Source organism: Balearica regulorum, chromosome 27 (assembly GCF_011004875.1).
Source record: "Balearica regulorum gibbericeps isolate bBalReg1 chromosome 27, bBalReg1.pri, whole genome shotgun sequence".
In the NCBI taxonomy this organism is placed as follows: domain Eukaryota; kingdom Metazoa; phylum Chordata; class Aves; order Gruiformes; family Gruidae; genus Balearica; species Balearica regulorum.
This window is the reverse complement of record NC_046210.1, coordinates 1,942,425-1,955,022: the sequence shown is the minus strand read 5'-3', so window position 1 is coordinate 1,955,022 and position 12,598 is coordinate 1,942,425.

The window sequence follows — 12,598 nt, the reverse complement described above, 5'->3', positions numbered from 1 at the left end:
GTGAGGTCAGGAAGGACTGGGATTGGTGACATCATGGGATAAATCGGGAAGGAGGAGGGACCTCTGCCTGCACACGAGGCTCTTGGCAGGCAGCAGTGATTCGGGAAGAGCAGCGGGGAGCCTGAGGACAAGCTCAGCGCTCGTCCAGGGGAAGATGCTCAGAGGTGGGGGGTGCAGGCACCCCGGGGCTGCGGGTCCGCCTTGGCACCACACTGCCCGACGGGACTTTGCCTCCTCCCAAGGAGCTGTGGGAATCTCCGTTAGAGACGGAGCCCGGCCGCGGTCCTGGGTCCCCTCCCCTGCGGCTCCCTTGTCCTCACGCGCCTGCAGCCCGGTGACAAGCCCACCTTCTCCCACGGGTGCTGCGGCAGCTCAGGTCCCTACTTTTACCTTGCACCCTGCTTCTTACCTCGCGCCCAGCACTAATAACAATTATCCCCCTGCACCTCCTTCACAGAGGACTTGAGAGAAGCAATTAATCTCAGTAACAGGCTTTGAAGAGGAGAAGTGCTGTCTAAGCACTGTGCTCTTCTCCTTTTGATGGGGTTAGCTGTGTTGGAATACGAGCGAAGACATTTGGAGTAAATTAATAAAGAGTTTAATGACATCCAAAAGTTAGGGAGATGGAGCATTTGAAAAGAGTTTATAGCTTTATGGGGAGGGAATAGCAATGCAAAAGGCATGTTTTCTTCATCAAGTCTGCTCTTCGGGCTCCAGCATGACTAAGTCTTTGTACCTTTTACCAGGGTGCATCCGTTCACCCCGGGTCAGCCCACGCTCTCGTGTCCTCCACGGCAGGAGCTGTTGCTCCCCTGGCAGCGCTGCCCATGCAGCCTGCAGCCGGGCAGGATGGAGCAGAAGAGCCCAGGAAGCCGGGATTTCACCCTCTGCGCAACCCCGGGTGCTTTCTCGCTGACGATGGTCCCCAATTAAAAGCCCTTCTGTCCCCAGCTGCTTGGGAAGCTCCGTGCAAACAACCCAGCCCACAGAAGGGGAAATATTTGGGGGACACGGCTGCTAGATCCGACAGCTCCTGCCTGGGCAGCTGTGGCTGTGCCGGGGGAAGCAGCGCTTTCCTTCACGCAGGGATGCAGGACACCGCACAGAGCCACGTACGTGACCCCTTGCCACCGTGCTCATCTTCGGACACTCCAAAATGGGAGGATTTGTGCAAGCGCACCGGGCGCACCCGGCTGGCACTGCCGATGCGGGCTTTCCCAGAGCCGTGGTGGGAAGGTCAGGGCGGCTGCGACGCAGTTATTTAAATCTCAGCATCCCTATAGGTGATGGAGAAGAATCATTAAAATGCAGCAGGTGCCTTGGACTCTTTTGCTCTGAAATCTAAATGGTCTTAAAGCACTCCAGAGATAATGCATTTTCCTAGTGGTGTATTTATGAGAGAGTCAAGATACGAGCACTTGGCCCAGCTCCCAGAGCGAGTGTCTGATGCTGCACGCCCCATAGATGGTGTTTTTCATGTTGTTTTTTATATTTTCAGCCTGATTAATACCCTTGTGGTGGCTGGAGCGTGGAGACCGCTTTATGTTTTGCCAGCAGGCTCTAAAGCCAACGTAATTTACACAGCGGCTGGCAGAGCGGGGAGGCACCGGCATTTTTCACCCGCTTCCTCAACGCCTTCCCCATGAGCTAGCCCTGCCCGTCAGCTGGGATCGGCGGGCCAGGGCGTTTGCAGGGACATGACGCTATCCCTGTACCAAATTCCACGGCACAGGCGATCTCCCAGCCCTTCCAAGAAATGCCTCTTACTCATCATCCCTGAGGTGCTCGCGCACCTCGAGAGAGGTCTGGGGAGAAGAGCCCCTGGGGTGCACGCCGTGGTCTGGGCAGCTGGGGCTGCTCCAGAGGTGCTCCAGATGTTGGTCCGAACACACGAACATCAGCAGTTCGTCTCTAGACCTGGCACAGGGCACAATCAACCTCATAGTTGGGAACACATGTTTAGGGAGTGACCAGATTAGCTTTTGCAATGGTGCTAATTACGCTGAGTTAATTAGCAATCAGTTACCTCTAGGCTATAAAAGCCCTCAGTGAATGTGAGAACCCAGCTAGAAGGCTCTGAGAGCTGGCAATGGTGCTTTGTGCATTTTTTTTTTTTCTTCTTCTCCTCCTCTTCCTCTTCTTTGTCTTTCTGCCCAGCTGGGGAGATGGGAAGGTGAGGAGGGACTCTGAGGATGGACTCTGAGGACTTAATGTGATCCCAGCTGCAATCAGACCAGTGAGTGGCAAAGAGAAATGTTGCCATGGTGTATTTAGGGGTGCTGGCTGCAGGCAAGACAGAATATTGCTTCCTGCAGAGCACAGCCAGCTGCCAGCAGTGGAGTTAGAAAGAAGCAACAGAGAAATAGAGATGTGAGTGATCTGTGATGGCTCTGGTTGTCTGCTCCCTGCTCAGCCTTTCATGTAAGGTGCTCAGGAGCAGAAGGAGCTGCATGTCCTGGAGTGAGATGTGACTGCGGTGAAATGGAGGAACTGGGGAACTGGGAGTTGGTGCTGCTGGTGCTCTGAAACATGCCTGTGTCTGGGGCACGTGCACCTATGGATGTCGAAGGTGTGTTAGGTATGGGCATCTCTGAGACACACAAATGTGTGCATATGCATGTGCATCTTCCAAGGTGTTGACAGAAGCAGAACATGTCATTCTCTGTGTCTTGTGCCAGCAAAGGACAATCTGCAGGCTGTTTAAACTGATTTCCCAGCAGGTAGCAAAGGAGAAGGACTGTGCTGGTGCTGTACGTAGCACTGGATGGCAGGAACCCCTCGGGAGCTGGGCTGGCAGGGGCAGGGCGCTCCCCTTGCAAGGCAGGGAGCTACAGCAAGATGTTTCCTTGGTTTTGTGTAATTGTTGGCACCCTGACATGGTGATTAATGCTGCTGGACCATGGCTGCTGGTGGCACATATGCGTGGAGAACACATCACTTTTTCCAGTGGTGTCTGCCTAAATACCTCTAGCCAAAGGAACTGGGATGCTTTCCAAAGCAACCAAGCTTTCTGGAGGCAGAGCACCCACGCCGTGCCCGGAGGCTCTGTGATGCCTGCTGTACGCTCCGCAGCCCTGCCCGGCCGCAGGGGAGTGCGGCAGAACCAGCCCCAGGACGTGGTCAGAGGAGACTGGATGAAATATCCTGCAGCCACGAATGCACCCCAAAAAGGAGCAGCCCGAGTATTCTGCGTGCTGCCTCTGATGTTGGCTCTGCCAGGTGAGAGAGGAGCGGGCATGGGGCATCTCGAATGCTGTCTGGGCACCAGCGAGCCCCCGTGGCTGCCGGCAGCGTGGTCCAGCCGCTCCCTTTGTTGTTGCCTTTGTTTTCCCTGCTGCCATGACTCTGGCCAGACACGGGTGACAAAGGGAGCACGTGGGAGTAGAAAACGAGCTTGGGAGAAGCTGGGGTGTCAGAGAGGAAAGTGTCCCCTGTGGAGGGGGATCACTCAACGCGTCACTGTGCTTTCCTCCCAGGGATGGGTGGGTTCCTGGAAGGGGGGGTCCACCACAGGGAGCAGCTGGTGGAGCTGTGACCTTCTGCCCAGGGGTGCGCAGGGCCCCGTTTGGTGGTCGGGGGCCAGCCAAGGTGTGAGGAACAAGCCTGAGTTGCTCAGTGCAGCAGCAGGAAACGTTGGCTTGGAAAGCCAGAAAGCGCCTTGCATCCCACCCCTGCGCCCTGGGTCTGGTGCCGTGGGTCTCCCCGAGTCTGCAGGCTCACGGGAGGTGTTGAGACCGCTGCTGCCCCGGGCTGCCTGCAGGCAGCTGCTGACACCACTCTTTAGAGCCATCGGTGCAACACGGATGGGATAAGGCTGCTTTCAGGGGAGCCCTGAGTTACGGGGGGGGGGGGAAAGATGCTCCCCTAAGACCTTGCAGGTTTCAGCTAAAGCGTGTTGGCATAGCAAAAGCGTGTTAGCTAGATTTTTAAAAAACAAGTAGGAATCCATAAAAGCATAGGTACATTTGTATACACATACAGATATGTGTGTGCATACATATATCTGCATACGTAACTCTTAAAAAAAGAGTCCTATCATCTTTTTCACAGTGAAGACATCTGTCTTCGCTTGGGCTGGATCACTACCATGTTCCACAGTACTCCTGTCCTGATTTTCACAGCACGTCCTCTCCCACCTCCCAGCCCGGACCTGGCTCTCACTGCTCGGAGCTGCTTCCTCTGGCTTTGCGAGTGCTCAGACCTGGCAATTTGCCTCTGTGCCCCGAGCGCGAATTCCCAGCACCGTGACGTGCCGGGGGCACGCTGCATCCCTGCCTGGGCCGCTCCTCCCACATCTTCGTATAGCGGCACGGGCCAAAACTCGGCTCCTGGTTTTCTACCTTCATGGCAGCGAGCCTAACGGGGATGTTAGCGGTTCCTCCTCGTCCCCCATGCATTGCCTGGGCCAACTTGTGTTGAACGCGGCATCCCCTCGGCTCTGCTGCTCTGCTGGCAGGGACTGAGCTCAGAGACCCTGTGCTGCTGCCCAGGTGCCTCTTCCCTGGTCCGTTGGGTTTTCTTGGCTTAATCCGAAGGGAGATCCTCTGCAGGATATGGGCAGGGCTGGGCCAGACTCTGCTGGAGTCTTCCTTTGGGCTTCAGCGTGCTTGGGGGGCAGCGACTGGAGAACAGAGACAAAACCGTGCAGCCACAACGCACTGTCCTGCCCTTTCCGTGGAGCTGACGTGTTGTGTTACAGCTCTGCAGTTATTCCTTAATTCCAAGCTGTAACTATGCAATCAAGCTCTCCAGTGCAATAATTCCAAAACCTTTCTTGATTCCTGTATTAAAGAAAGTACATTTACAGAGTATATGATTTCCAGATTCAGCCCGGGACTCCAGGGACACATATTCCTCTCCTGGAACTTGTATATCCGGCCTGAGGATGAAAACCCCCGAAGCTCCGAGCATAACAAGCATTTCTTGTATTTTTTCTGTCTCCGTCACATTGGGCATGTAGTATATGCTTGGGCTGATAAACAGCATCTGGTTAGAGTCAGGTAAGGACCTCTCTGGGGAGTAGGTTTGTGGTCAGCTGCCAACCTTTCTCTCCCTTCTTAATGTGCTTTTGCAGATGGATGCAAACTGCAGCCAGTCAAGGTTACGGTTTCGGATAGCGCTGGGGAAGGGGGAGAAGGTCAGGCTCAGTCTCTGTCCTATCGGCACGGCTCTGCTGCCAGGGCTGCTGCTGCTCCACGCAAGGCACACGCGCTCTCGTTCCTCGTGGGGACTTTGAGGGACCTCCACCAGCCAAGCAGCTCTGCAGAAACCCGCTGACCTCGGAGCGTGTTCCTCTTTTGGGGAAAATGCTTCTCCCACGGTGGCGGGAGCAAGGCGGCAGCAGGAAGGAGCGGTGGCCGCGGTTGGCTTCATCCCCCGCTGCCGAGCATCCTGCAGGTGCTCTGCTCCGTGCCCTGCACGCAGTCTCCAGCGCTCCCACCGCAGGCAATGCCCACCACCTGTGGGGCTGCCGACCCCGCTTTTTCCCCATGTGAAGACACTCCGAAGCCGGTCTCCCCTTCTGCGGCTCGTGGCTTTGGTCCGGGAGGAGGGTGCCTGCCCGTTGGCTTGGGATGCGGAGAGAAAGGGTCGTGCCCGAGGAGCAGAAAGGCCCTGGGCAGCCGTGGCACCCGCTGGCACTGCCGGTGCCGGCTCCCCTTGCCAGCGCTTTCGAGGAACAGAGGAGCGGTGTGCTGGTCCACTTGCTTTTTGTTGGAAACCTGGAAGTCCCGCTGGCCTGCATGTGTCTCATGGGATGCTTCAAAGCTTGTTGCCAGGTTCTGGAGAATTGTCCGAATTTGTGTTTCTTACAAGTCCTTTTTTCTGCAGGAGGAGGAGGAAATTCTTGTATAAAAATGGAAACGCACCCCTTCTGCCAAGCTATTAATTCTGCTTCCTATGGAAACCGAGAGGTCCCTGCCTTTATTCTGTGTTTCTGCACTGAACTTCCAAGTTTATTTTTATGCCCAGATTTGGCAAAGCGTTTAAGCCCGAACATAGTGTTACGCGTGAGCTGAAGTCCATCCCTGCGTGAGGGTGTAGCTGAAACACCTTACAGCGCACACAGACACGTGCTTCAGCAAACACCCCCTGCGCCGGGTTTGTTCCTCACTACAGAGACTTTCTTTTTTTTGTCCTTGCCAAGTTATCATTTGCTTTAATTAATTTTGCGCAACGAGCCTGGGAGCCGACTGGTGGTTTCAAGCCTCTAGAATAGCCAGGGAAACCAATTTAATTAGCTCAAGTGAGCCAAAGTTACTTAAGTGATTTGTAATAAGTTCCAGGCTCTCCCACACCAAAGGGGTTTTGGCTGAGGACAGAAACTTCCTGAGCCTGTTCTGCAGGGCGACGAGGACGGGGCTCTTCATGCCGCATCCGATGAACACTTGTGCGGGGATGCGGAGCAGCCCTGGCTGGGGAATTCAGCCGGTGCCGTTATGGGTTTGTATCCCTGATGACAGGGCTGCAATTTTGGGTACAGCGAGCGTCGCTCCCCCTCCGTGACCCACGAGAGCGCTGTGCAAACACAGCAGTTTCTCATTTGTGCACACATTGCTTTCCTCTGCCGTCTGCCCTGCAGTGAGGGAAGGGCCGGGGAGATCGTGCCTGCACCCCTCGGGTCTCCCAACACCCGCTATGGGCCGTCTTCCGCAGCAGCATCGGCTTTCGAACTGCATGCATTGATGTTGTTAAAAATCTGTGATCAAAACACTGTTTTCCCTCTTTCTCTGGGAATTTCATGTGGGTATATAAATCTGTACGTGCTTCTCGCTTTTGCAGGCGGGCTGACAGCACGGCTGTCTGGGCTCTGCTTGCACTGGGGCTGCGGGATGCTCCGGTACCCCGATCCTCAGAGGTAGGAGCTGCCACATCGCATCAGTGGCCGATCCCTTGAGCCTGGGTGCAACCGGTGCCACTTCAGCCCAGCTAATGCAGCGAGGACTCGCCAGGTAGGCTGGAGCGCCGTCCCAGATGCCTGCGCCGGATATCGCAGCCGCGTTGCAGAGCAAACGCAGCACAAAACCGCCGCAAGACCAGATGCTGTTCCTGGGGCTTCGCTTCATCTCCCCGTCCTGCTCCTGGGGGAGCCGGCTGCGGGCTGCTTTTCACGTGGCAGCCAAAGGGATGAGCAAAATCCCCAAATCCCATCCCTGGAGCTTTGTGCTGGGGGCTGCAGAGCTTCAAAGTGCTTTCTACCAGGGCAAGCGCCTGGCCGGTTGCAGGGGAGAGCCAGGACACGTTTCCCCAGCCTTGGCAGCAGGTCTGAGACTGCAGCGACACGGGGCAGGCACCCGTGGGGTGGATCTCGGAGCAGTGGTGGGGAGAGCTCCTGTCCATGGGATTGGGATACTGGTGTGAAGAGGGTCTCAGCTCCCTGCCGGAGACGACAGCGAGCATGGCAGCCCCTTTTCCCTGGCACATGGTCCCCCTAATTCACTCTCTGGTGAAGCATCTCCAGCGGTTTGGCTGTGATGGGGAAAAACAGCCTGGCTCTGTCATCATGACAAAGCTGACCCCGGGGCCGAACCCCCCCTTGGGAAAATGGGGGTGCTTCCTCACCAGGCTGCTTTTTGGAGCTTCCCGCCATGCACACTGACTGTCTCTCCTTTGGGAAGGAGAGATGTGGGCCAAGGCACCCTCCTGGCCCTGCCCAGCTTCATCTCCAGCGCTCTGCAGAGGGTTCCTGCGGGGAGCTGCAGTCCTGCGGCCGTACCATGGCTTCACCCCTTCCTAAACACCGGCTTTAGGGACATATTTGGCCTCTCTGCAGAAACCGCCAATAAAGTGTCCAACTGCTATGGCATGTTTGTCTCCTGGCGCCTCTCGGGATGGATGGAGCAGGGCCAGGCAGCGCAGTCGGCACCGGGCAGATGCCAGCGCTGCCCCCGGGTGCTGTGCAGCCCAGACGTGCCGGTGTGACCCTCCGGAGAGCTGCCGGGAGCTGGGGCTGACCTTGCCTGGCAGCCCTGGTGCTGGCTGGGAGCTCCTGATCTTTACTTTTTCCAGTTGCAGTGAACCTGACTTGCCTTTCTGCTGCTGCACAAGCAGCGGCCGGGCTTTGCGTGCTGAAGCATTTCTACAGCTCTCGCGCAGCATCGCAGCCGTTGCGTGTGGGACAGCCCTGCCAGACCCCTGCCCGTGCCCAGCTCTGCTCGTGTTCCCTGCTCACCCACCCAAAGGCCACGCTCCTGCAAGAGACGTCGCTTTGCAGGGAAGGCTGGAAGGGAGCGTAAATTAAACCTACGCGAAAAGCACCTTAATTATTGGGGAATAAAGATCCCATTATTCTCTCTGCCCTGAAGCAAGAAAAAGAAATTTCTCTCGTTTCCTTCCTAAATTCAAATGAGAGTGGGAGAGATTTATAGGGAAGGTGTGCCTGGCACGGGAGCAAGGACAACAGCAGTCGGCACAGGAGCCAGGAGCAGCCGGCGATGCACGAGCCCGGTGGGGACCTCGGGCAGGCTGGTGGCGTGGACCCCAGCACCGTGATGTGACTTGTCTGCATGCCAAGGACAAACTCCTTTGGCTCCAGGTGTTTCTGTGATTATACCCTACCTGCACGAACAGCTCGAGGATCTCATTGCACCGGCGCCTGTCTAATAATTCGCATTACGTTTGCACCGGCCTGGGGCAGGGAGAGATCCTGCTTCAGCTCCCAGCACCACAGCCCTGTGCAGTGGGAGAGCGGTTATCCTGACCAGCCGCGCAGCTCCGGAGCCCCCCGCACCCCATCTTCATCGTCATGCTGTAAATTAAGTGGTGCTTTTTTTGTGGAAGTGAAAGCTCTGGGTCTAAGCAAGCCCAGCCTGCGTCCCTCGATAGCTGCTGGTACCACCACCCTCTGGGACAGGTCTAGGGGACAAGCACACACCTGGGGTGACGGGCACAAAACTGGTGCTTTGGGGGAAAAAACAGCTGAAACCGCATTTTTCTGGCAGCACAACAGTTGGGTCTTAAACAAGACATTTTAAATTTACACCGCGAGCCAAAAAAAGTTGTAATTTGAATATACAGCATGGCACATTCCTCAGAAATTGATCATAAAGTTCTGTTAAAACACATGCACAGCCTGAGTAAAATAAATATTTTTGCTTCCAGAGAAGTGAAAGGTCTGGCCAGCAACTCAATTTATAATATTTTTAGCAGGTGATTCATCGAAGAGGGAAAAAAATACCCAGGGCAGCTGAATCCAGCAATGGCTCTTTGTCTCAGCAGGGCTATCGCGTCCAGGCGCGCTGGTAGCTGGCTGCGGCGAAGTTCCTTGGCCAGGGCTGCTCCCCACGGCCGTGGCCCTGCGCAGCCGTGGGCCCTTTTCCGGGGTCTCCCCGAGCCCCCCAAGAACCTGCTGCCTTTAGCAAAGCTGGAGGACCTGTGGCTGCAGCTCCTCTGGAGAGGCCAGGCTCTTCCGGCCGCGTTGGGGACGGGGCTGTCACCCGTGGGGAGCGTGGGGGCTGCACGTGGGTCCCGCCGCGGCCGGGTGCCGCTGCACAGCGTGGCCGGGGCTCCCCCCGGGGTGGGGGAGGCAGGGCTGAAGCCTGGCAGTGGGTTCCCTCTCCCTGCCGGAGCGGGGAAGGGAGCAGGCAGGGACAGAGGTCCCTTTTGAGCCGCTGTTTGCCCAGAGCAGCCTCAGGAGCTGTGGGTTTGGACGGCGTTTCTTGAACCGGGTTCCACTCACCGCATTGCTGCGGTCTGGGAATGGAAAACAAACCCTTTGGCCTTTCCTATCTCCCGCTCCGACAGCAGATATTTTTTTTTTCCCTCCCCGCAGATACCGGTTCTCCCCAGCTCGCTGCAGATCTCGCAGCCGCCGAACACGTGGGCGCGCTCTGCTTGTGCGCATCCTTGTTTGTTAGCGTGGACGTAGGAATTGGAGGAAGGTACAGGGAAAAAGGAGTTTCTCCACAGCTCCGCTTCTGTATTCTTCATTTTATGCACATGCAGGTCAGGCCATAAAGCCTAGAGGAGGCGGCGTGCCGTGCAGGACCGTTTGCTCCAGTTCCGAAGCCAGCAGCTCTGAAGCACGCGAGCGAGGTGCGGGCACACCTACGGCCCCGTGTCCCTGGCCGAAGGGTGCCAGTCGATGCTGCGGCTGCACCCAGAGCCCACCCTGCTGCACAGGTGAGAATTGGGCCGTGCAGCCATGCAGCGACACAGCATGGTGGACCACAGCCCCGCGGGGCACCCGAAGGGCGTTTCTGGAGCTGGTGGGCATCGAGTCGTGGCCGATGCCTTCGGACTTCTCCCGTGCTCGTGGCCAAACGAAGAGAGCGGTCTTTAAACTAGCTGCTTGTGATGCACGAGACACCTGCTCCCGGCTGTAAAAATGGATTAGCTGCATTGCATCTGGAGCCCATCCAGGCAGCAGCGCCTTCTCCAGCATCCCATTTGGCACGCAGAACCCACCGCCTGAAAACGCAATGAAGGGGAGCGAGGGGACAAGACACAGAGTTAAAAGGAGGGTCTGGAAGCTGTGATCCTCTCTAGGTGGAGAATCAGAGAGCTTTGAGCAGCCCCAGATGCAGCGCTGTCACCGAGGGCTGGATCCTGCCTCTCCACCGCCCCTCGCCGTGCCTTTCCATTGTTCTTTGTACTTGAGCCTGGTCCCAGCGTGCTCCCAGCTGGCCGGGTTTTCAGCCTGGATACAAACTCCAGAGCAGCAGATACTAACTCATTGTATTCTGAGTGTTGGAAGGACTCCATGGTCCAACGCAAATTGAGTGGTGATATATGAAATAGGAAGAAAGCCCTCCTCCTTAACGGAGCATCCAGGATGCACGGCGCTGAAGGTGCTGCCTCTAGCCTTGCCCTGGGAACCTGCGCCCAAGCCCATCCCTCGGCACTCCAGGGAGATCCGCCGGGACCTGCTCCTGCCAGCGCGATCCCGGCGTCCCTGAGAGCCTGGTGGGGTGAGGAGGATCCCGCCGCCCCGCGGGCGCTCGGCCGGCTCCGTGCCAGGGTGGACAGCTGGGCGCAGCCTCGGTGGCAGCGGTCTCCTGCTCTCGCTGCTGCTGCACAACGGAGGAGCAAATGAGCAGCCCGTTTGTCCTCAGCAGCGTTCGGAAATATCCCAAAACAAGAGTTATATGCATTTCTTTCATTCACCTGGAAAATCTTATTCCCCCGCTAGACATCTGCCATAATGCAGTCCTGCCTGGATTGTGAACCACACGCAGAGTTTTATTATGCTCTGAATACCAATTATTTCAGGTACTCATGCAGCAATCTCTGCCCCAAATGATGCAATAAGGGAATTGGAACTAAGCTGAGACTATGTTTGGGCCACTGCTATAAATCTGTTTTTATTATAAGCTTTCTGGTCAGTGTGCCACTCGGTCCTCGCTGCTCTGGTTTTGACTGACACGCTCTGCGATCCTTCCAGCTCACGCAAGGCCAGATGCTTGGGACCAGCTCTTGGAAAACAACTGGCAAAGTCAGGGCTGCAACTGGAGGCTCAGGTTTCTGACTGATTTTCAATGCTTGGGGAAGCTCCCAGAGTTGCAACATCGTCCTGCAACGCGCGGTATCAAAGGTGGGATGCTGAAACGCGCTGGGTTTGGAGCAACCTGCTGAACAGCTGAGGAAGGCAGGGCCTGGGTGAAAGAAAGGAAGATGGAGAGCTGCAGAAACCCGAGTTTCTCCGAATGCAGACCCAGGAGGCACCCCTGCAGCTTGCCGGGCAGCGTGGGCCACCCCTGCCCCGTGGCAGTGGGTTTTCCTCCAGGAGTCTCGCCTGGAGCTGAACACAAGCAGCGTCCCTGAAAAGGGCAGATAAACAAAGAGTGGACGGGAAATTAATGTGGCGCAAGGCTGAGCTCGCTGACCGAGACGTGGCCAGGGTGATGCAATGAGGGTCAATTAAGCTGCCACCACGCACGCAGCCTCGCAGGGCGAATTAAGTGTCAATTTTCTGCACTGCTGAAGAGGTAAAGAATGAAAATGATAACTAACAGGAAGTTTCAGCTGAAAAGCAAGAGCAAGTTGGGAGATGGGAGTTTGAGGCTGGACTCGGGCCAGCGATGAGACAATCAGGAGAGAGCCACTGCCCTCTGCCGAAGGGAGCTCTGGGGAGCTCCTGCAGCCAGGACCGCTTTCCTGCCCCAAAACCCCGGGGAGACCAGGGGGTCCGCAGGGCTGGCACAGCCGGGGGGGCTGCGGGCGGGGGGCTGGCAGCTCACAGGGCCGGGTTCTGGCTGGGATGCTCTGCAGTTCTGCTCTCAGCACAGCATATCCCGCTGGCGTGTGTCTCGGTGGGGTGTGCTGACGTTTTCCTGCCGGCCGGAATGTTTCTGCCTGGGTCAGGTACGACACTACGGCCCTCCAAGCCAGACGAAGGAGCGGGACCTCTGCTCCTTGACCGAGGTACCCGCACTCTGCCCTTCTGGTACCTGGGGAGGGTGCTCGGGTGTCAGCGGGTGCACAGATGGGGAGTTCCCCGGAGATGGCAGAAGGGATGGGGGCTCCTGGGCCGTCACCCCCCACCCTGCTTGCCCAGGCGTGTCCCTCTCCTTGCAAGGCAAAGCAGTGTCCTTCCCAATCACTGTCCTCCTCCTGCTTTTTGCAGGCGGTGGGAACGCAGAGAGGTGGTTTTATTCCCTCT